Source organism: Hemitrygon akajei, chromosome 27 (genome assembly GCF_048418815.1).
Source record: "Hemitrygon akajei chromosome 27, sHemAka1.3, whole genome shotgun sequence".
NCBI classification, from domain to species: Eukaryota; Metazoa; Chordata; class Chondrichthyes; order Myliobatiformes; family Dasyatidae; genus Hemitrygon; species Hemitrygon akajei.
Window position 1 is genome coordinate 37,139,705 of NC_133150.1, and position 25,247 is coordinate 37,164,951.

A 25,247-nucleotide genomic window follows, 5' to 3' on the forward strand; every position below is an offset into this window, starting at 1 on the left:
ATCCTGGTGAATCTCCACTGCACATACTGTATATCCTTGTGGCAAGCAGAAATGCACACAATACCCCAGATGAGACCTAATCAAGTTGTAACGTAACAATTGAGTTCTTTATATTTACCATGGCAAATATAAATGGCATATAAATATAAATATACCATGGCATCCCTTATTCTTTCTTTTTCCGCCTATGCTACCACTTTCACAGATCTATGGACTTGTATCCTAAGGTCCTCTGTTCATCAGTGTTTCCAGTGTCCAATCATTTATTGTGTTAATCCTAGAAGAGCATAGATGAGCTTGGTAAAAGTTCAAAGCACAACAAATGAACTTGGTCAAAGTACATTTATTATCTAAGTATATATACATTATACAACCTTGAGATTCATCTCCTTACAGGCAGCCACAAAACAAAGAAACCCCAAAAAAGATAAAAAGACTGTCAAGCATCCAATGTACAGAGAGAGAAAAAAATTGTGTAAACAATAAAAATAAGCAAATAGCATTCAGAATGAAAGTTAGACCATGGACAGAAAGCCCATATCAGCCTGAGCAGTCCACAGCCTTGGCCTCAGTTCAGCTCCGAGCCAAGTAAACGTCACAGAAGAATGAGTAGAACCGGTCCGACCCTCACCGCTGATCCCAACACCCTACCTTTTCAATTCACCTGGCTCAACTCTTAAATCGTCCAAACATCAGGTCATCCCTCACTCTAGGAGCTCCTCATTCACCCTTGCTTTCACTCACCTCTTCATTGCTTGTGGAGATTGGTTACCATAAATTTTACAAGAAAACGTGTTAGTAAGAAAGTATTTAGTTGTATTCTTTGTGTTATTTTTCTGCCAGTAAGTAGTCACTGGGCTTCACCAGCGCCACCTTAAACCAGAATGTAACGTGAAACTTTCACTGTCAAGATACACATTTATCTCAAGATTCAAGTTGACTTATCGCATATACGTTGAAATACACAGTGAAGTGCATCACTTGTGTCAGCAACCAACAGACAGAAGGATGTGCTGGGGGCAGCCTGCAAGTCTTGCCACACTTTCAGCCACTTGGCAGAGCAACACAGAACACAACAAGCAACAAAACAACAACAAAACAGGTCCTGCTCCTCCCAACCCCTCCGCTAACGCACTTCCACACGGTCTTCTTACCGCAAGACAGTCTGTATTCTTTGGTCTCCAATGGACCCAGATTCGAATGCAGACTCGCTGACATTGGGCATCGACTGCCCCTGATCCTGCCATTTTCAATCATACATCTAATGGAAGTTGAGGGAGGGGGAGGTTGTTCTTCGCTCACTTTTTTCATCATAGGTGTCCTCCCGCGACAACTATTAACAAGGAAAAAGAAGCAGTGAAAAGACTGGTGAGATGACAGTTAATGTTGCTTTGCTGCTATAAAAAAATGCCAGGAAACAGCAGTTAGCAAAAAATTAAGTTTTTCACTTTCACGTAGTCAGTTACAGCAGGGCTCCAGGAAAACTGGTCGTTTTCATCTGAGCTTACAAAATGGGCGTCCTTGAAAATCTATTAAAGGCTCTTGCCCTTGCTGTTAACCTTTAACCAGTTACTTGCAGTGAATGGCACAAGCTGTGAAACTTGGGGGAGTGTCAGCTGAGAACCTGTAACGGATAACAACAGGCTCCCACCGCATGAACTACGTCAGTGGCTAAACCCTGTGGTTCTTAAAGAATCGGATTAGCAATGGTGCAATTCAGGTACCAGGAGCTGGTAGAGCAGCGTCAGAGTCTGGGGTGGAGGGCACAATGTGTGCCTATAGAGGTCAGGTGTGGAGGTTTTGCTGGCTGCTCGCTCTGCAGAACCTACTCTCTCCTTGGCATTACGAGGCCTGCAAAGAGAAGAGCCATCAGGACCATCACAGGGGCTGCTGAGCGAGCCTCCAGATGGCTGTGGATCAAGAGGTGTGACCCATGGACCAATGCTGCTGGGACACAAGCCAGGGCCTGATCAACCCCGGTCGGGTCGCCTGAGCGAGAGTGCCTGATGTTGAAAGACTCAAAATTATCCCAGATTACATCACTGATGACATGACCCAGCGTGTCCAGGGATGTATCCCAGCAGCATGATATTCACATCAGAGTACAATTATTTCACTTCCAGGTCGAAGTTCAAAGTAAATTTATTACCAAAGTACATATATGTCACCATATAATATCTTGAGATTCATTTCCTTGCAGACATCCAAGGAGCCTAACCAGTTGACATTGTCTGATTGGCACATGTCCAATCCTTATTTTTTTCTTCTTGGAGTTGTCACTGTACAATAACTTAGCAGGACTCTGCTCAATTGGAGGGGAGGAGTAGGTAGAAGGAACGTCTCAGCTGTTTCACAAGGTTCATAATTACTGTTTGAATGGAGGGCAGGCAGCTCAGAGATCATAAACATAGAGATTTAAAGCATGAAAGCATGAAAACGGACACAATGGCCCACCATATCCATGCCAACCATCAAGAGATCATATATTCTTACCATACCGTGGCAGGGCATTGCAGATTACAACCCAATGGCAGAAATATTGAATTATCCAACTTCAACTTGTCCAACTCTGAGGTTCTCACCCCCACCTTATCTATCTATCTCTCTCACTCACTCACTCACTCTCACACACACACATACACACACACACACCTGTCCACTTGGTTTTCTTCTCCCTTTGTTCATCTTTCCCATCCTGTCCCTCGCCTTTTTTCCATCTGCCCATCTGACTCTACCTTTCTTCTACCAATCTTGGCCCACCACCACTGACTGAATTCTTCCAGCATTCCGGTTTTGCCCTAGATTAGTTCTGTCTTTTGTCTTTGAATCTCTTCTGCACCCCATTCTGAATGGAAGAAAAAAGTCTATCCTCTGGTATGGTGACCAGAAATGTACACAGAAGTCTAACTGTGGCCTAAAAATGGGTTATAAAATTGTACCATAATCTCCCTGCTCTTATATTCTGTGCCATGGCTAATGAAGGTTGGTATTCTGCAGTATACAGGGTATGTCTTCTTTATCACCCAATGTACCTGTACAGCCTCCTTCAGGAATCCTCAGACTTGCACACCATAGCCCCTCTGTTCCTCTGCCAATCCCATCTGCCATTGCTCTGCCCGTTTTAGCAACTGATCAATGTCTTCCCATAACCCAACACTATCCACAATACCAGCAATTTTTGTGTCATCAGAAAAAATTACTCACTATAGCTCTGTAGGATACAGTTATATCTAAATTATTCCTGCATATGCCATTCTCAGTCCTGTGATGCATCACTGGTAATAGGGTTTCAGTCACTAAAATAGCCCTCCACCATTACCCCCCCAACCCCCACCTTCTATTACTAATTTTGGATCCAGTTAGTTAGCTTGACCTGGATCCCACGCATTCTAACCTTTGGGACCATTTTCCCTGTGGGACCTTTTCAAAACACTTGCTGAAGTCCATACAGATTCACTCAATCGCCCACGTGTTCCTGTGTTGCTTCTTCTGCTGGCTGCTGAGGTGCAGCACCACTCTGTGCACGCACAGCCACAAAGCTGCTCAAGTCTGCTACCCTGCGCCCACTGTACAAAGCAACCTGCTCACGTAGTGCATCTCCTTGTTCAAAGAGCGAAGTGATCTGCTCGCATGTGGCAACTCAGCTCAAACAAGACAGCAGCCTGCTCTCTGGTAGCATATACAGATAAGCACATTTGGCAAACCATTAGGACATTCACTCCCCCGAGTCTGGTGCAAAATTTATTAAGAATATGACTGATTTGATTGTAACCTGAACTCAGCATTCTTATTCACCCATGGTAATTTTTCGTCCCATTGCTTATCAAAGGTTTATATACTCTGCCTTAAAGATCTTCAGATTTGTTTCCTCTCACCAAACATTCACAATTCCGCTGAAAGAATAAAAGATCAGTTCATCCATCTTATTTGGGGAAAACCTTTTTTTTTAAACAGTATCCTCTAGTTGTAGATTCTTCCTCAAGATGAAACATCCTCTCCACATCCACCTGAGCAAAAACTCTCACAACCTTATATAGTTTAGTCAATTTCTCTCATTCTTTCAGCCTCCAGGGAATACCCTGGCAGGCCTGTCCAATGCTTCCTCAGGAGGAAGTCTGCCCATTCTAGGTAAATGAACTTTAAGTAACTTTCTCTGAACTGTTTCCAATGTACTGACTTTGCACTCAGTGGCCGCTTTATTAGATACCTCCTGTACATAAGTAGGTCGCCACTGTATATGTTTGTGCTCTTCTGCTGCTGTAACCCATCCACTTCAAGGTTCGACATGTTGTGTGTTCAGAGATGACGCTACTGCACACCACTGTTGTAATGTGTGGTTACTTGAGTTACTGTCAACTTCCCGTCAGTTTGAACCAGTCTGGCCGTTCTCCTCTGACCCACAAAACTGCCGCTCACTGGATTTTTTCTTTTGTTTTTTGCACTATGCTTGTAAACTCTAGAGACAGTTGTGCATGAAAATCCCAGGAGGTCAGCAGTTTCTGAGATACTCTAACCACCCCATCTGGCACCAACAATGATTCCACAGTCACATTTTCTCCCCATTCTAACGTTTGGTCTGAACAGCGACTAAACCTCTTGACTCTGTGTGTTTATGCTTTGGATTGCTACCACATGATTGGCTGATTCAATATTTGCATTAATGAGCCATTGTACCTATAAAGTGACAACTGAGTGTATTTCTTGAATAAGAAGACTGCACACAATACTCCATATGCTCTCTCTCCGAATGTCATATAACTGAAGCTGTATTTGGTTCCGTCAGTGATTAACACTATCATCCTGTCAGATTTCCTAATTGCTTAACAACAATGCTCTTACTTGTGATCTCCTTGAGCTGAAGTGAGCAACCTTCATCACCGAGCAAAACTGTCTACAAAACTAACAGAAGTCATCAGTGCTTTACAAGCAGAAGGCTGAGGTCCAGTGTCACATCCACAACATGAAAAAGGAACCACTAGATAGAAATGTCAACCACCAGCTAATACATTTAAGGAACTTTGAAAGCCCCGTGCTCTTGCACAGAAGCCTGGGGATGAAATTAAAGGATCACCCACTGTTAGGGTTAATGTTAGGGTTAATTCGAGACTGCCATTACAGGTCAGGAGTGGCTCACGTAATATTAGGAGACCGGAATGCGAGGGAGGGGGGAAGCGAAACTGGGGATTCCGCTACACCGAAACTACTAGTGTCACGCGATTCAGTAAACAAAAGAAACAGGTAACTCGTGAGTGTATGGCATCGGGCCAATAAGATGGACACAAGTGCCCGATATTACCTAATATGTAGCGGGGGGTTGTGCTGGGGGGAAAAGGGGTATAAATAAGAGCAGATTGTAAGGGGAAGACGGAACACGCCTTCTCCAGCGACTCCGTGGATTCGCTGTGCCAGTTACGAATTCTGCAATAAACCCAAGTTTTGTAATATTCCGGTGTTGGTTGTCTCTCTTCCTAAACGAACACAGGGCAGAATTTCAAGCCCAACATTTGGTGACCCCGACGTGGGGAGGGAAGAGACAACACAGGCTGGCGGGTCCGACAGCAGACAACTTGCGGCCGCACCTCGACTAAGGTCAGGAAGTGCCTGTTATATCGAAGACTTCCACTAGATAGTTAAATTACTGAGTTAGATCTTGTCTGCTGACGGACCCTCACCAACCCCAAATTACCCTGGGAAAGATTATTCCCGGTGCAGAATCGTGACTGGTAAGTACTCATTTCTTCTTATCTGTTTTTAGGAAGATCCTCCGCCCGTGGAAAAGTCTTCTGAGTGAGGGTACCCGCCGCCCACGAAGGGCATAAAAGTCTCAGGAGTGAGGAGGAGAAAAGTGTCGCGGTACACCGTAGTACACAGGGATACTGACGGCGCCTACCTTAGACTGGTTGTTAAGAGGAGAAATCTCCCACGGGAAGGTCAGGTTTTGAAAGGCGACCGTCCCACATTTGATCCTCTCCGTGTACTAGGGAACCATGGAGCACTTCAACTTCAAGTTACCAAAACTCAGACGTTTGCGTGTTGAGTGACAGAGTATATGAGAGTTTTTAGAAATATGGTAAAATTGATAACTGTGCGAGTTCAATAATCTAACAGTGAGCAGCCGCAGGGGTCGGACACCATTAAGGTAGGAGTGGAAGTGTTCCTCCGAGGCCCGGGGAAGCTCACCTGGAACGAAAAACGGTGGCATGGTCCATACCCTGTCACCGAGGTCTCCAACAGGGCATTAAAAGGTAAGAAGGGAGGGGGACAATAACTGGCATCATTTTCTACTGGCTAAATAAGACCTCTGGCAAGTGGGGAGCGTTTCTGGGACAGTCGGCTCTAGGACTGTCTATTTCAATTGCTATCGTTATCACGTGTGGTTGTTGTTGCATACCCTGTATCAGGACCCTAGTCATCCGGACTATAGATCGAGCCTTGACTGGAAAGAATGGACCTCCACCGGCGTACCAGGCACCCTTGTTCCCGGTGGAAGGGGAGGACACGGCCCTCCCGGAAAGCGGACGCACTGGGAGAACACGGACTGGAATGGGCCGTACAGAGGGGGAAATTGAGAGTTGCTTTTGAATAAGTCTTTTGAAATGTTGCATGCTACTTGTAAAAATTGTGGATGTTTAGGGAACCCCTACCCATATTTTGTGACCCTAGGTCGGACAAATCAGGATAAGCAAATAGGGAGGACACGCCAAAGAGTGCCAGGGGACGCTCACCTCCCTGCCTGATCCCGACAGCCGCGGAAAAGCTTGTAAGGGATGTGGCCTCTGGGAGGCCAAGGGAGGGAGTGTTAGGGTTAATGTTAGGGTTAATTCGAGACTGCCATTACAGGTCAGGAGTGGCTCACGTAATATTAGGAGACCGGAATGCGAGGGAGGGGGGAAGTGAAACTGGGGATTCCGCTACACCGAAACTACTAGTGTCACGCGATTCAGTAAACAAAAGAAACAGGTAACTCGTGTGTGTATGGCATCGGGCCAATAAGATGGACACAAGTGCCCGATATTACCTAATATGTAGCGGGGGGTTGTGCTGGGGGGAAAAGGGGTATAAATAAGAGCAGATTGTAAGGGGAAGACGGAACGCGCCTTCTCCAGCGACTCCGTGGATTCGCTGTGCCAGTTACGAATTCTGCAATAAACCCAAGTTTTGTAATACTCCGGTGTTGGTTGTCTCTCTTCCTAAACGAACACAGGGCAGAATTTCAAGCCCAACACCCACCAACACAAATGTGCTTTATTAAGCTGCATCTGCCAGCATCAAGGTTCTTGAGGAATATGCTATGATGGGTAGACTATTGTTCTTCTTGAGGAATAGGTTATGATAGAAAGGCTAATTTGCCTGAATGGCCAAGAACCATACCCTTCAGTACAGTGTATTCTTATAGGTCTATATCGAGTAATGTGTAAAACATAACCATAACAACAACAATCCAGAATCAGTCTCCTTACTCATCTGAAGATTCAGAAAGTCTTACCTATGTTATACTCAATTCTAAAGGAGTGCTGCCAACTTACTCCTTTATTATTCTCCTTAATTAGTTATATGGTCAATTTTGTGAACCATGCACTAGAATACCTAGATTAAAGTTCAAAGTAAATTTTATTATCAAAGTACATATACATTATCACATACAACTCTGAGATTCATTTTTCTGCTGGTATACTCAGCAAAGCTATAGAATAGTAACTAACAGGATCAACAAAAGATCAAGTAGAGAGCAGAAGAGAACAAACTATGTAAATATAAATAAATAACAATAAATAATGAGAGCATAAAATATTAAGATAAGGAGTTTTTAAAAGTGACATCATTGGTTGTAGGAACATCTCAATGGATGGGCAAATGAGTATAGTTATCCCCTTTTTGTTCAAGGGCTTGATGTTTGAGGGATAGTACCTGTATCTCTATATCTCATAACTCTCCGATCATTCACAATCTCGATGAGGGGTTCCTAATCTCTTTTGTGCCATGGACTCCTACCATAAATCGAGGAGGGTCTTGGGACCCTGGGTTGGCAACCCCTGATCTGGATTATAAGCTTCTTGCATATTGATAAAATACACAGTTTCACATTTCCCACACCATACTCCATTTGCCAGGTCTCTGCCCACTCAGCTACATTATTTAAATCCCTTTGTAGCCACTTTATGTCTTCTTCACAACTGACTTTCTGCTCTTTCTGAGATCAGCAAACTTAATAACCAATCTTTAATTGTCTTCCTCCAAGTCATTTACATAATTCTACAACCTTGAAACTTCAGACCAATCTCTGTGGCACATAGCTCATTACATCTTGCCATTCTTGCATACACTGTTTTGTTAGATCACCAATCTTCTATCTGTGTCAACCCGTTTCCTCTTAAAACCAATAATTTTTATTTTATTAAAATGTAAAATGCAGCACCTTGAAAAAATTATCTTCTGGGGATGCATATGTTACTTCTTCAAAGAAGCTCAAATATTTAGTCAAGTAGTATTTCCTTTTCACAAAGTTATTTTGACCTTACTAGATTACCATGAATGTGTCTAAGTGCCCTGTTAGAATGTTTTAATAAAAGCTCCCAACATTTTCCATTTTAAAAAGAAGACAGCGGACATGAAACTACAGGGTAGTTAGCTATACATCTGTCAGATATTTATCTAACCAGGCTGCATTTTCATGCCTTTGGTATTCTTTTTAAAACAAAGGAATTATATTGATACTTCCAATACAGATGGAGTATTCCTCAAATCTAGGGAATTCTGGAAAATTAAAAACCACTATTTCTACTATTTTGCCTGCCTTTTCTTTTAAGACAATTGAATGCAGTCCTTATGGAGTAAGAGACATATCAACCCAAGGACCAATAATATGCTGAGTACCATTTTTCTAGTGATTGTAATTTTCCTTAGTTTATAGTCATGATTAACAACTATTTCTAGAGTGTTACTTATACCAACTATAGTGATGTCTGATGCAAAATACTCTGTTTAATTCATCTGACACCTCCTTATTTTATATTATTAATTCTCTAGGCTCATCTTTTTTCGTATGTTTTGACAGCTCTGGCTAGTTTTATCTCTTATTCTAATTTTTCAATCCTTTTTAATCTTTCAGTGATTCTTTGTTTCTTTTAAATACAGTAGTCTCAATCTATAATCTTCCAACTTGAACACTGGGTTGTGTGCAATTACTTGCTTGTTCTTTCAGTTTTATATAATCTTGAACATTTTTATTTATACACAGATGATGAGTCTTCCCTTTGCAATGTACCTTTCTCACTGGATTCTCTATGTATTCGACCATAAGACACAGGAGCAGAATTAAGCTAATTGGCCTATTGAGCCTGCTGTGCCATTACATCATAGCTGATCTATTATCTCCTTCAACCCTATTCTCCTGCATTCTCCCTGTAACCCGTCACACTCTTAATAATCAAGGACCTAGCAACCTCTGCTTTAAATATACCCAGTGACTGGCTTTCACAACCAACTGTGGCAGTGAACTCCATAGATTCATCACCTTATGGCTAATGAAATTCCTCCTCAAAAAAAAGGGAACAAGAGCCCAACCCTAGTGAGGTGGGGTGGTGGGGGGTACTGAATGAGAGCTTGACCCAGCATATGCTTGGAGAACCGCTGAGCGGAGCACAGATGTTGAGAATTAATAAGAAAGGACAAGTTCTGACCACAAGTCAGCATTAGGAGAGTTGTGAAGCAGAGTATGACTGTTTGAGACATAATGTCTAAGGTCAATGGTGGGTGCAGCAGCAAAAAGGGACTTTCAAAAGATCACTATAGTCTTTCTTGCTTAAGAGGTTAAAGTTGCTTCCATGTTTTATAAATCTGTTGGAAGCTTTTGGCATTGTTTGTAGCTATATGCTTATATGCACTACTTATTTAATTTAGCTATTTAAATAATATATACTTACAGTACTGTAATACACAACTTTTTTCTATTATTCTATTATTCAGCGACAGGTTGCTATCGATGCAATGCTCCTCAGACAGGATGAAGAGGTCAATACTCCCCAATGCCATTAGGCTTTACAATTCAACCGCCAGGAGTAGATAGATAGATAGATAGATAGATACTTTATTCATCCCCATGGGGAAATTCAACATTTTTTCCAATGTCCCATACACTTGTTGTAGCAAAAACTCATTACATACAATACTTAACTCAGTAATAATATGATATGCATCTAAATCACTAACTCAAAAAGCATTAATATTAGCTTTAAAAAAAAGTTCTTAAGTCCTGGCAGTTGAATTGTAAAGCCTAATGGCATTGGGGAGTATTGACCTCTTCATCCTGTCTGAGGAGCATTGCATCGACAGTAACCTGTCGCTGAAACTGCTTCTCTGTCTCTGGATGGTGCTATGTAGAGGATGTTCAGGAAGATATGTTAAAGTGCCGGGGTTGATTGTATTTAATGTATTTAAGTAAACTACTTAAGAACCTTTTAAAAGCTATTATTAATGCGTTTTGAGAGAGTGATTTAGATGCATATCATATTTTTACTGAGTTAAGTATTGTATGTAATTAGTTTTGCTACAACAAGTGTATGGGACATTGGAAAAAATGTTGAATTTCCCCATGGGGATAAATAAAGTATCTATCTATCTATCTATTATGTATTGCATTGTACTGTTGCCACAAAGACAGTAAGTTTTACGACATATGCCGGTGATATTAAACCTGATTCTGATTCTGAAAATGCACACCATGACATGCATAGTTCTTACAGCTTTTAAAAACAGACCTCCAGAAATCATTGTTTAGCCTTATGTCTTCACCCAAAATGGAGAGAGGAACAGAACTAACTTTCAAATGACTGCACACTGGGAATAATACAGGAGATCCAGCTGTAATAAGACATAATAAAAGTATGTGACAAATATATGTCATGTGAAACACAAAATCCTTCCATTTCTTCTGCTAAATTGCACCAAGTTATTCAAACAATCTATCTCAATTTTGAATTATAACAAAGCACATTACTCAATATGACATGACAACCACAGTATCAATATTCGATACATTGACACAGTGTGAATAGCTGGCTTTAAATTAAGCCAATGAACTAACCTTCATAAAGCATTAACTCCACAGGAACACCACCATCTTGTTAAGTAAAAATGAGCTGTAATTGGAATTTCAACAGAATAAATTCCTACTGATATATTCATTGAAATTGGATAAACTGACATTCATTGACAAATCCATTGATCCAGAAGCTGACAATTGCTTTTACATTTATCACTGTTTTTCTGTGACATTTTTCCTTTTGACAGAAAGCTCATTTAAAGGCAGAGCACACAAAATGCTAGAGCAGGGGTTCCCCACCTGTGGTTCACAGGTCTCTCCGTTAATGGAAGGGGTCCTGGGCATAAAAATGATTGGGAACTCCTGCGCTAGAGGAAATCAACAAGGCAGACAGCATCTATAAAGGGGAATAAACACTCCATGTTTCGGGACAAGACCCTTCATCATAGACCAGATGAAGAGTCTCAGCCCAAAATGTCAACTGTTAATTCCTCTCCATAGATGCTGCCTGACCTGCTAAGTTCCTCCAGCACTTTGTGTGTTGCTCTGGATTTCTGGTATCTGCAGACTCTCTTATGCTGTTGATTTTAACATGCTGGACAGATAGTGTGTCCCAAAAGCCAAACTCCATCTGGTACCACTTCTTTTAACTGCAAAGACTCATGTAAAACCTGTGGCTACATCTCTTTAGTCACATTCTTGACACAATGTAGTTGGATTCAAATATTTTATAATAGCCTGATTTTTTTTTTTGTAAATTAGCAGTGAGCAGAATGCAACTAATTTAAAAGAGGATTTAAGGACAAGCTCCATGACTTTATTCAGGTCACAAAATCAGCTAACCCCAGAAAATTGGTGAGAGCCCAGAGAAAACACATGAACAGCAAAAATTAATTCAAGGAACTCTCGCTCCATTATTACCTTCTATGTAAATGAGATGCAAACAAAACTGCTGTGACCTGCTGGGGGAAATTTCTGACACCGAAGAAATATTTTTGACAGCAGAGCATAATTGTCTCAGGTAATTAATTAATTATGCAGTTAATTAGAAAGGTGGTGTAAAAATGGAGCAAAAATAGTGAAGGGGTGTTCATGGGTTCGTTGTCCATGCAGAAATCTGATGGCAGAGGGGAAAAGCTGTTACGAAAATGTTGAGTGTGTGCCTTCAGGCTCCTGTGCCTTCCCTCTGGTGTTAGCAATGAAAAGAAGGCATGTCCTGGATGGTCAGGGTCTTTGGTGATGGATGCCACTTTTTTGAGGCATCTCCTTTCGAAGATGTCTTTGAAGCTGGGTAGGCTAGTGCCAATGATGGAGCCGGCTGAGTTTTTGGATCCTGTGAAGTGGCCTCTCGATACTAATTTTGGATTCCGCCAACAAAGAAATGTGTTCTGCCTTTGTAATCAAGTTCAAGTTTATTGTCATTCAAAGATACACACATACACAGCAAAATTAAACTTTGTTTCTCTGGGGCCAAAGTGTAAAACCCAGTACATATAGTCACACACAGCACATATACCTGCATCAATGGAAATGAGTAAACAGTTGAGGTTTCAGGCCAAGATCCTTCTTAAGGTCCTTTCCATAGACATTGCCTGATCTGCTGAGTTCCTCCAGCATTTTGTGTGTGTTGCATTAGATTTCCAGCACCTGGAGACTTCCTCCTGTTTAACATATTTCCTGTAGTAACTTGCAACATGAGTACAAATCTTCTATAATCTTAAAAGATCTCTTTCAAGTTACTCTTCAACCTTTTTTTCTATAGCAACGAATCACATCCTACCTACGTTTTCTTTACTGATTTAAGATCTCGGGCAGCTTTGTCATCCTAGGAAATGCGTTTGGTTCATCTTTTGTGTGTCCACGCACTACAGAAACAAGTGGCAGTGTATATGATTAATAAAGTGTAAATCAGTCACCAAGTATAAAAGATTAAGAGTACATGGCCACAATTTCCAGCAGTCTTTATTTATTTATTTATTCGGTGATACAGAATAGAACAAGCCCTTCTGGCAGCCACACGGCCCAGCAACCCGCCTACTTAACTCTAGTCTAATCATAGGGAAATTTGGAATGACCCTACTAACAGGTGTGTCTTTGTGAGGAAACTGGAGCATCCATAGGACCGTGTGGTCATGGGAAGGACGTGTAAACTTCTTGCAGAGGATGCCGGAATTGAACTCGGTACGCCAATGCCCCGAATTGTAATAGCATTGCGCTAACCACTATGCTACCATGACGCCGTATGAGGAAAATTTCTTCTGAAAGGATGAAGGAAAGTACCAGCTGAATTTAAGACCCAACACAATTTTATATACAGTACACATTGATGAGTAACTGATAGTAGCAAAGTATCAGCGAGGATTGTTGTTTGGGGATATCAGGAAGATGTATTGATCTGCCTCAATTAGTTTACCATCCTGCCAACCCATTTATCTCTCGTCTCAGCAATTTTCCATTTGTCTCACTTTAAAGCCATCAATATTTAACTACCATTCCTTCAATTCTAATCCTGTTTAATTGGTAAATGAATGAAATCATCATGCACAAGAATTTCTAGTTAAAGTAATTTGCTTGTGTTCCTACTCTTTTATTTCTCTGCTTCAGAATTTTTAGGGAAGTTTTGGTTTGACAACAGCACAAAACTGTGCATGTGCTTGTTGTTAATTAAATTTATGTTTAATTGTTTCTTCCACACATTTTATGCTAAAATATAACTGTGGGAGCCAAGTATCTATTTTCTATCTATATTATATTTTGTGTTGAGCATTTATTATGTTTATTACTGGTAGTTAGTCATGTGGGTTGGGGCATAGTAGAAGCAAAGAGCTTAATTACGAATTCATTTTTTGTCTTTGGGTCAGTCTAGTTTGGACAGAGCAAGGGAGTGATCTCTTTTTTGTTGACCACTTAATTTGCTTAAACATGTTTAAAATCACTTAAGTACATTTGACTTTTCTTGAATACATTAAGAATGCTTCACTTGAATTTGTGCATCACTGTCTGGTTTGGGGGGTGGGGGGGGCTACTGCACAGGACCAAACAAAGTTGCAGAGGGTTGTAAATTTAGTCGGCTCCACCTTGGGTACTAGCCTACAGAGTACCCAGGACATCTTTAAGTACCGGTGTCTCAAAAAGGCAGCATCCATTATTAAGGACTTCCAGCACCCAGGGTATGCCCTTTTCTCACTGCTACCATCAGGAAGGAGGTACAGAAGCCTGAAAGCACACATTCAGCGATTCAGGAACAGCTTCTTCCCCTCTGCCATGCATTCCTAAATCGTCATTGAACCCGTGAACACTATCTTGTTTATTTAAATATATATTATTTCTGCTTTTGCACAATTTTTAATCTATTCAATATACATATACTGTAATTGATTGATTTATTATTATTGTTATTATTTTATTTTTTCTTCTACACTATGTATTGCACTGAATTTTTGCTGCTAAGTTAACAAATTTCACGACACATGCCGGTGATAATAAACCTGATTCTGATTCTGATAATACGCTAGTTTATTTCTTTATATCGCTGGTTTTAGTTCCATTAGTTTTTATCACTTCAGGATTGTTTTTTCTGATATCTTAGTAAAAGTTAGAATGTATTCTTCAACTTCGGAACTTCGTTATTGGATTGGATAGTGCATCATACGGGATCAAACCACCCCCGTGCTTAGTCTCTAAGCAGAGCTGGTTTGTTCAAGGAACCGCTACAGTAACTGTTTTCAAATTTCCTGAGCACTTCTGTCTTATGCCAGCAGAACATTATATACACATTGAATACTAACTGACAATAACAAAGTATCAGTAAGAAATGCTGTTTGGAGATATCAGCTGCTCATTAACATACTTCCTGCCTACTGTTACAGAACAGCTTGGGCAACCTTCCTTGATCTTAGAACACAAAACAAAGACCTCAATCTATGCCAGATACTTCTACCCTCATACTGACTCCACAGAGATTTCGGCCATTTGAAAGGATATTTAATTATAATGCATAAAATAATCCAAACAAGACCTGCACTTTCATGTTGGTCCACTCATGTAAATCCTTGCTTCCCCACCTCCTTCACGTTTAAAAGACTAAAAAGAAATAAGTAATTCAGAATAAGTTGCTCTTTTACAGACAGAAGAGGTGGAACTATTGTCTGCCCTAAGTTTGGGGCCTTGGCTCTCAATTATTTACCATCCATATTAGTGGCTTGGAGGAGGTTACAGAATTCGTGGTAATTGGTTTGTTATTGTTGGATGTACAGAGATAAAGTGAAAAGCTTTTGTTTGTATACCATCTAGACAGATCAATCCATGAGTAAGTACATCAAAGTAGCATAAAAGGATTTTTTAAAAAGTACCGTAGATTCCGGACTACAGAGCGCACCTGATTAAAAGCCGCTGGCTCTAATTTTAGAAATAAAATCAATTTTTTAATTGTAAAGGCCGCACCGGATTTTAGGCCGCACCGGATTTTCGGCCGCAGGTGTCCCACGTTGTAATATGAGATATTTACACAGAAAGATATTACACGTGAGGATTTTTTTAACTTTTAATTAAATCCATATGGTAACAAAAACAAATACATATTGCAAATGCTTTTTTTCGAACCGTGCCCGTACGCGGCTACTTTTAAATATACGTTGCGTATACTTCTTTACTGAACAACATTCCAATATCTCCTAACGACTGGTAAAAAATATATATATTGCAGCCTACCAGGAAAAGTTATTGATCACCTTTAACTTAAAAGCAGCGTTCGCTCAGATCCAAAGCCGCTCGCGTAATGCGCTCCCTCCCTCCGTCCCGTTTCATCGCAAACCGGCATTTTCCCACAAGACACCGCGAAACCGGGTGTGACGTCATAGCATCCCGCGATGTAGTACAGAAAACAAATATAGTTAAAACTCTTCTAACTTTAACTAGAAAATGAATTACTAAGCGAAAATATTATAAACTAAGTAACTGCCATAAGGCAGCACAATGCTTCGAGTGTTTTCCATGTTGATGAGGGTGAGTACAAATGACTGATTTACAATAATTTAATTGTGAAAGTGCGCTTGATTTATCGTACAATTTCATTGGACCTCTGTGAACTACTCATCAATTTTATTGGTCTACTGTTATGAGGCAAAATGTTTACGAGGCGGCATGAAAAAAAACCATGTATTAGCCGCTCTGGATTATAGGCCGCAAAGTTCAAAGCTGTTCAAAATGTGGGAAAAAAGTAGCGGCTTAAAATCCGGAATCTACGGTACATGGATGGCATCCGTTAGTCTTGTGAGACCATGGATCTGTGCCTGGAAAGTCTTGCTTCAATCTCTCCAGGGCGCAGGCCTGTACAAGGTTGTATGGAAAACTGACAGTTGCCCATGCAGCAAGTCTCCCCTCTCCATGCCACCGATGTTGTCCAAGGGAAGGGCAAGGGCCGATACAGCTTGGCACCAGTGTCGTCCCAGGAGTTGCCAGTGTGAGGTTGAAGGACTGCCTTAGGGACTCCAGCTCCGGATTTGTCCTCAGGGTTTACTCCCGAAGCCTTTCCCATGAGTGGGTGTGGCCGCAAGACAGCGGACGTTTCAGAGTTTTCCCTCTCTTAGATGGACTGCCTTCCCAGGCTGATGACCTCCATCTACCCGAAGCACTGGTTTTAAAGCGCCAGGACCCGCCTTCACCCCTTCTCCTGTCAGTAGAAACAGTTCCACTGGGCTTAGAGGCTAAGCCACACGAGAAGGCCCGGAGTTAGACTTGGCTGGAGAAATGCTGGAGAAAGTCAGCAGGTCAGGCAGCATCAACAGAGGGAAATGAACATTCAATGTTTTGAGCCAAGACCCTTTTCCAGCACTGGAAAGGAAGGGAGAAGGAGCCAGAATAAGAAGGTGTGGGGAGGGGGGAGGAGGAATACAAGCTGGAGAGTGATAGGTATAACCAGGTGAGTGGAAAGGAAGGTGGGTGCCGGGGGGAGGGAGGTGAAATGAGAAGTGGTAGGTGATGGGTCGAAGAGGTGAAGGTCTGAAGAAGAAGGGATCTAATAGGGAAGGAGAGCAGACCATGGAAGTAAGAGATGCAAGCAAAGATGAACTTTGTGGTGTTGGGAGAGTCTGGGCAGAAATGGTGTTAAGGCTTGGGGTAGATCAGCCATCATCGTATCAAATGGTGAGGCAGGCATGAGGGGAGGGGGCCTATTATTGCACTGATTTTCTTGTGTGAAATAGCTATTCCACTCCATACAGCCCTATTTTACTTAATCATGGTACAGCAGCAGCAAATGAACAAGGCTCTCAAAGTGAGTGATGGTGGCAGAAAACAGAGTTCACTCTCTGATATTGTAGCCATGGGCTTAGACAACAGAACATGCCAAAATGCCCTTGGCTTTGCAAGGTGGACTATTGTTAAGGGAACTCAAAACTGCTTTTGTTAGCAGATCGCTTTTCAAAATGTTTCTTTGAAATTGCCCAAAAAATCTGCCTTCAAGGATGTGCAAAACTGGTAATGTATTTACTTATACATAGTAAGTGGATGGAAGAATGAACAAGAAGATGTCATTTCCCGGATCCTTCAAATCACAGGAGAATAGAAATCGTGGCCTGAATTTTGAGTTTACATCTCTCATTCAACACACGTTACATTTAAACTGATGTGATTGACAAAATTTGAGTTTGCTCTAAAACTCTTTTCAAAGACTAAAAATCTATTGCTCCAAAAGGCTTTAAAAGACTCGGGTAAAGTATAACACATGCGCTGCTTGGAATATCCTACATTACTTTATATACATTTTCAGGTAGTTTTGTAACTGTCATCAACTTTTGCAATGGAAGTTGCAACAGTTAATTTGTGACCAGCAAGCTCCCAAAACCAGCAATACAGAAAGAGCCTGATTATCTGGTTTAGCACATCAGTTGTGGGTAACTAGATGCCAAGGCATTAGGAAGAAACCACCTGTTCTTCTACACATAACGTTATAGCATTTTTTATACAAAGGTGGGGTCTCAATTTAAAGTGTCAAGTGGAAGATGGTACTGGTGTCATTATAAATCTTCCTCAATACAATACTTTAGTGTCAGTTCCAATTTTATCCTTGAATTTTCTTGAGTGTGAATTGAAACATGCCTCATGATTTGAAGGTGAGAAGACGATCATTATATTATAACCTGCACTTGACAGTCAAGGTAAATAGAAAAGTAGATGGAAATTTAACAATTCCTTAATATGGGGAATAATGATCAGGGAGCATGATGCCAGATTGTGTCACTGTTGATCAAGGTTGACAGGATCAAAGAACAAACTGCTGGAAGAACTCAGTACGTTGGGCAGCATCCGTGGAAGCAGAGAGATGGTCAATATCTCCTCCTGAACATTAACTAACTCTCTGCCTCGAAAGATGCTGCCTGGCCTACTGAATTCCATCAGCAGTTTAGATAATGTTCCAGATTCCAGTATCTCTTGTGTCTCCAGCTTGAAGAGATATAATCCATTCCTAACTATTTGTATAACCATTTTGGAGTCAATATGTCTACATTTCAAATGTAATTTGCATATTTAACTTTATCTTGGTATAATTACACCCTACCACCTTTGGCAGTATGCCACTGGCTTTGCTGCAGGCTAAAATTAGAACTGCACAGACAAACATCGAAAAGGACATTTAGTTTATTGAAGCAACACACACAAATTGTTGGTGGAACTCAGCAAGCCAGGCAGCATCTAGGAACAGAGCACAGTCAATGTTTTGGGCTGAAACCTTTTGGCAGGACTGGAAGATTTAAACTTCTTCAGCGTAGACATGCCTGGAAGAGACTTCACAGAGTAGTAACCCAACCACAAAAATCTGCAGATGCTGGAAATCTGAGCAACACCCACAAGATGCTGGAGGAACTCAGCAGGCCAAGCAGCAACTAGGAAAAGAGCACAGTTGACGGTTCAGGGCGAAACCCTTCGGCAGGACCCTACAGTTGATGTTTCAGGCCAGAACCCAGTAGTTTATTGAGGTGGTTTTCTGGAACCCTTTCTGCACACTGAATGTTCATACTTGTCTTTGTCTCAATTTTCCCATCTATCAGATTATTTCAATTATTATAAATCATTAAACATTTTTAAGATTGTATTAATATGGTACACTGAACATATAAACTCTTGCCAGGCAGTGAATTTGTCACTGAGCCACATAAAGAAATAATACAATATCTGGTCAGAACTTCGGTCCAAAAGAGCTTTTAAGAAAAAGCTCAAAGAAGACCAGAGAGGCAAAATAATGGAAGTTTAGGGCAGAAATTCCTGAGCTTATGGCTTAGGTAACTGAGACGGGTATTAAAATAAAAATGTGAAGTCACATCCATTGAGTGCCTGTCACCCCAGCTAATCCCTTTTTTCTCTGCAACCTCCCAGGAGAAGATACAGAGCTTGAAAGCCCAGTTAATAAGAATGTAGAACCTAAGCTTGAGTAAGTCTGCAGATGCTAGAAATCCAAAGCAACACACACAAAGCACTGGAGAAACTCAGCACATCAAACAGCATCCGTGGAAATGAATCAGCAGTCGACATTTCAGGCTGAGACCTTTCTTCAGGACTGGAAAGGAAGTGGGGGGCGGGGGAGATGCCAGAATTGAAAAGGTGGGTGGAGGGGAAGGAGGCTAGCTGGAAGGTGATAGGTGAAGCCAGATGAGTGGGAAAGATCAAGGGTTGGAGAGGAAGAAATATGATAAGAGAGGAAAGTGGACCATTGGAGGTGACCCAGGGGGAAGTGACTGGTGGGCGAGAAGTAAACAGCCAGAATGGGGATTAGAGGGAAGGGGAAGGGAAATTCTTTTTAATTGGAAGGAAAAACCGATATTCATGCCATCAAGTTGAAGTCTATAGAAGAGCTTCTTCCTCACTATTATCAGACTTCCAAATCAATCACCTCATTCACACCCCATTCCCTGTGGCACTGTCACAATCTCAGACTCTTAACTGGACCTCTCTTGGTTATTCCACTACTGTCACCTCAGCATTTTCACTACTTCACATTGCACGAGAGTGCTTTGCACCAGTCTGCTGCTTTGTGATTGTTGTATTGATTATTGTACTTACTGTATTATTTACCATATATACTGTTTACTCTGTCAGTGTTACCCCCTGTTGTACTTGACAATAAACTGATCTTCATTGGAATGCGGAGGAAACACAGAAGCCACAGAGAAAGCGAGAGGTGACCTTGGAAAGGTGTGTAGGTAAAGTGATAACTTCATAATTAAATCATTGATGTCCTTGAAACCAATATTGATCACACTTTGTTGAATATTTATAGGTAAGCTCTATCTTACAAAGCATGAAGGTGGAGATAGGCCATTGAAATTTCTGGCCCCATTCAATTTAATAATCTGTGCTCTTTTTCCCCCTCTCTCTTGTTTACATTAATTTCTATTTGCTTAACTTTAGACCATAATACACAGGAGCAGAATTAGCCCATTTGCCCCATCGAGTCTTCTCCACCATTCCATCATGGCTGATTTATTATCCCCCTCAACCACATTCTCCTGACTTCCTCCCCTAATCTTTGATGTCCTCCTAATCAGGAAACTATCAACCACAGCTTTAAATATACCCAATAACCTGTCTTCACAGCCATCTATGGCAATGAAATGCCAGATTCACTGCCCTCTAGCTAAAGAAATTCCCCCTCATCTCTGTTCTAAAGGGACGTCTATTCTGAGGCTGTGCCCTCTTGTCCTAGACTGCCCCACAATAGAGAATATCCTCTCCAATTCCACACTATCTAGGCCTTTCAATATTCAATAGGCTTCAATGTGATTCCTCCCTTGCTCTTCTAAACTCCAGTGAGTACAGTCCTGAGCCATCAAATGCACATACATTAACCCATTCATTCTCAGAATCATTCTCATGAACCTGCTCCGGATCCTCGCCAATGCCAGCACATCCTTTCTTAGATAAGAAAGTCTCACAACCCTACAAATGCAGTCTAACCAATGCCATGAAGCCTATCATTACATCCTTGCTTTTAGTCTTATGTACGTGGATCCAAACCTTCCCAATATTTTCTGTTTCTATTTTTGCAGCCAAGATTCTTTTATTGTTTAATTCATTTCTCTGCCAGTAATGGTATCAGGATGATATGCACCTCTTCCTATTGTAATTTGAGCTTTTCTCCTTCACCCTCTCCATTTCTCTGATCACCTGTTTTCTTTAGTCATTTCTTTGTTCCCATTCTTACATTGTCAGTCACCCCTAAATACCCAGTAGATGGGGGCAGGGCAAATGTTTGGCCAATGTTAGGAGCAAACTTTCAAGGTGCTTGGTGAAAAGCATAGGGGGCTGGGGATATTAGAGGGAAGTTCTTTACACAGAGAGTGGTGATGCATGAAATGGCCCACCAGGAATAGCGGTAAAGGCAGATACATCGGGAGCATTCAAAGAAGGTCTCATCCACACTAGACCGGATAAATCTGTAACCGAAGCTTTTTCTCTTCGTTTTGACTCTCCGTCCACACTGAAACGGCGTTTTCCTCCCACAAAAATGGAGCTTTTCTAAAATGCTCTCCAGAGTGTGTAAATCTGAAAACACCGGCTGGGCAGTGTAGTGTGTAAGGGGTAACCAGAGATTTTTTTAAATGCTGTCATGACGTGCCAGAAGAGATGGTGGCGACAGCGCAGCATTTCATTGTCTTCTTGAACTAAGAAGAGGAAACAGAAATAGTATACCGTTTCTTCTTTGCTTGTTTTCTGTAGCTGTGTCCTGCGCACATGCCCAGTAGGAGGAGATTCACCCAAATACCCATTTTAGTGTGGACGGAGGTATTTTCAGAAACGCCTGGTGTGGACGCCTATCGTTTTTTTCGTGACACCAGCATTTTCAAAATTCACCGGCTCAGTGTGGATGTAGCCTTAGACAGACACACAAATGATGAAAAAAATGGAGGGCTCTGTAAGAGGGAAGGGTTAAATTGATCTTAGAATAGATTACAAGGTTGGTACAACATCATGGGTGAAAAAGCCTGTACTGTGGGTCTATGTTCTATGCTCCAGGGTTCTTCATGTTAATAACATGGGAATTTAATCACTCCTTAGCCAGAACAACTAAGGAAAAAAGTTTCTTCTTGTAATAGTACTATTTATGAGCCAGCTGGGCTTCTACAACATTCTAATATCTTCATAGTTGCTTATGATGATTTGATTTTATTTAGAGACACAACACAGAACAGCCCCTTCTGGCCCAACAAGCCACACTGCCTAGCAACCCACCTATTTAACCCTAGCCTATTTACAATGACCAATTAACCTACAAACCCGTACGTCTTTGGAATGTGGGAGGAAACCCACATGTTCATGGGGAGGACATACAAACCCCTTACAGACAGAACTGAACTCTGACATCCCGAGCTGAAACATCATTGCGTTAACTGCTACATTAACACGGCACCCCACAGCTCAACTTTTTTTGAAATTTCCAGATTTTTTTTTTCCCAATACTGAACTCAGACTGTCAAGTCTGGATCTGAACTCCAGATTGCTGGTCCAATTGCATAACAGCTATGCTACTGAACTGTTTCAGTTTCTTAGCAACTGTCTCCAGTGTGACCTGCCAAGTATTTCCAGCACTTTCTGCTTTTGTTTATAGGCTCCTTGGCATATTCAAAGTCTAATACAACATCTATATATTAATGAAGGGTAATCTTGTGAGGCTGCATTGCTGTTAAGAGTCCTCCTAGACAAGCGTGGGTTTGTGGTTGATTCTGAAACCCACGCTTCTGCCTAATGATCTTGCATTCTGGAACCTAGGTCTGGCAAAGTACCTCCTCTACTCTGTGTTCAACCTGAATATTCCTTGGTTTAATTGATTCAATGCATTATTCAGATATTGCGTGCATGGATATTAAAATCTGGAATATAATCTGTAAAATTTGTCAAACTCAGACTTCTTTCAATGCTTTGTTCAAGTTCAAGTGTATTGTCATTTTAACTGTGTACATGTAGACTGCCAAATGAAACAACATTCCTCCAGACCAAAGTGCACAACACAGTATATATAACTCACACACAAAGTAATATTACCTCAAATAATGAGGTGCTTTATAACAGGTTAGAAAGTGAACTGCTGGCAGTTCACACACAGTGAGACCTGGGTGGTGGCAGGGCATTCAGTACTCTCACGGCCTGGGAGAAGTTGATTTCCATGCAAACAGAATTGTCCTTTTTGCATATTTGTCATGTTTATTACAGCACTCGATGACTCCATAATAAAGTTATGGATTTAGCTACATAAATGATTCCTCAATTCCTCCAAGGTTTGATTGACACAGTTTGTGAATTGGACTGTAGTTCACATTATGATGTGCTTTATGTTCGCTCTTTTTCCATTGCTATTTCAAGCTACCGGTACTTTGAATCGGGGTGGCCTGCAGGTAATGAATACTGAGCTGAACTGAATGTGGACTCCTTGATTTTGTGTTTTATATTCCGTGTTTTCACTCATTCTTACCTGTTGCCACTTGCATAATTTCTCTTTTGCGTGGGGGTCGGGGGGGGTTGATGTTTTTTTGATGGCTACGCGATTTGTTTTGTTTTTGCTCATGGGGGCTCGCTTTTTTTTGACATTCTGTGATTTGTTTTTTTTTGTGCATGGTGGGGTGGTGGTTTGATGTTTTTTTTTCCTTTGAACAGCTTCCATGATTTTCTTTCTTGGTTTTCTTTGTTTTGTGGCTGTCTGTGGAGAAGATGAATCTCAGGGTTTGGATCCTGCATACATACTTTGATAGTAAATGTACTTTGGATCCTTTGCTTACTTTATGTCTCATAAAGGGATAGAACTAGTGCACAAAGGCAGCATTTTAAACAAGGTGCTACTGTAGCATAGCAGTTAGTATGATGCTAACATTAATGTTAAGGAGTTCGAAGATCAAATCTGGCGCAGTCTGTAAGAAATTTGTATGTTCTCCCCATAACTGTATGCGTTTCCTCCCACAGTACAAAGATGTATCAGTTAATAGGCTAATTGTCCTGTGATTAGACTAGGGTTCAATATGTGGGTTGCTGGACAGTGCAGCTTGTTGGGGCCTATTCCATGCTGTATCCCTAAATTAATTAATTATATCGTCAACCCCTCAAAGGTCAGCCTTAGCGCCAGTAAATCTCTCATGAAAAGACACTGGAACTGGAAAGTAGGGATCAAATAATTGCAAAGCGAAGTAAACAGCCTCTTTGGTGTGCAGCTGTCCCAGATACACCACAGGACAATTGCTAAGGCACTGTCATTGGGATGCAAATCAGAGAGCTCCTTCGAGACTTTCCCAATACTAGAAGGTCTAGGGGTTGCTACTGTGTGCATTCTAGCTGTTACATCAGTTCTGAAATGTTCACTGTGCAACCCAATGATGCATGCTTGTTAAAAGAATGCAAAGGTTTGTCAAATATTATTTTACAAAGGGGATTTTTAACATCAGCTAAAGGGCCTGACATCTGTACTCACCATCACATACTAATCCCTTTCTGTGTGAGACAACAGCTTCCATACTGCATAATTTTTCAAAACCGCCCCCTCAATCTATATTAAAAATATACAGGTGACAACAAAAATCAGTCAATACAAAGAGCAATCTAGCTAAAGGATCTTCAGTTAAAAACCACGATAACACATACAAGGTATTTAATTCTGAGTGATACAAGATATGGTGATAGAGACAGAGGTGGGGGAGAGAGGGGAAGGGGTGAGAGGGGAAGGGGTGTGAGAGAGAGAGAGAGAGAGAGAAGGGTGGGGTGAGAGGGAGAAAGAAGGGCAGGAGTGTGAGAGAGAGAGAAGGGCGGTGGCGAGTGAGAGAGAGAAAGAAAGAGAAGGATGGAGTGAGAGAGAGGGGAGGCGGGGCAAGGGGGCAAAGGGAGAGGTCGAGTGGGCTCAAAGGGGAAAGAGAGGGAGGGGCGGGCCCACGGCAGAAGGGCAGGGAGAGAGGGGGGCAGGTATGGGGAGGGGGGAAGGGCATGGGGATGGAGGGAAGGGATGGGGCAGAGAGAGAGATGGGTGGGGCAGAGAGAAGGGGGAGAGTTATAGAAGGGAGTGAAGGGGGAGAGAGAGAGAGAAGGGTGGGGCGAGAGGGAGAAAGAAGGGCAGGAGTGTGAGAGAGAGAGAGAAGGGCGGGTGGCGAGTGAGAGAGAGAAAGAAAGAGAAGGACGGAGTGAGAGAAAGAAAGAGAAGGACAGAGTGAGAGAGAGAGAAAGAAAGAGGACAGAG

At 41.6% G+C, this 25,247-nt stretch overlaps 1 long non-coding RNA gene across 2 annotated transcripts in view; it reads right to left on the reverse strand.

The window, feature by feature from the left end:
* Positions 1-283: 283 nt before the first annotated feature.
* The window catches only part of LOC140717259 (uncharacterized), a 46,498-nt gene continuing 21,534 nt past the window's right edge, over positions 284-25,247 (reverse strand). For both annotated transcript variants that reach the window (XR_012096506.1, XR_012096505.1), the window contains exon 3: positions 284-1,333. This is a non-coding gene — a long non-coding RNA (uncharacterized lncRNA). The remainder of the gene's footprint in view (positions 1,334-25,247) is intronic.